Below are 230 nucleotides of genomic sequence, written 5' to 3'. Positions count from 1 at the left end.
TCCAAAAATCAGAGAGAAATACCTTTGGGTCGTGGAGATATAAAAGATGTAAGTTTAGGTGTCTAGAGAGAAAAACGTGAAGAAGAAGAGGGTCTTCTTCTAGGGTTTTTGTTTTCGTATCTTTCCTCCCTCCATCTTGAGTTTTCTGAGAGCGTCTCAGATCTGAAACTCCTCCTTCTACTTTCCATCTTTGGAAGAGTTCAAATCAAGAAGAAGGAGGCACCTAATCA

This window comes from Elaeis guineensis, chromosome 5 (assembly GCF_000442705.2).
Source record: "Elaeis guineensis isolate ETL-2024a chromosome 5, EG11, whole genome shotgun sequence".
Taxonomy (NCBI): domain Eukaryota; kingdom Viridiplantae; phylum Streptophyta; class Magnoliopsida; order Arecales; family Arecaceae; genus Elaeis; species Elaeis guineensis.
Note: the sequence above shows the minus strand (reverse complement) of the source record.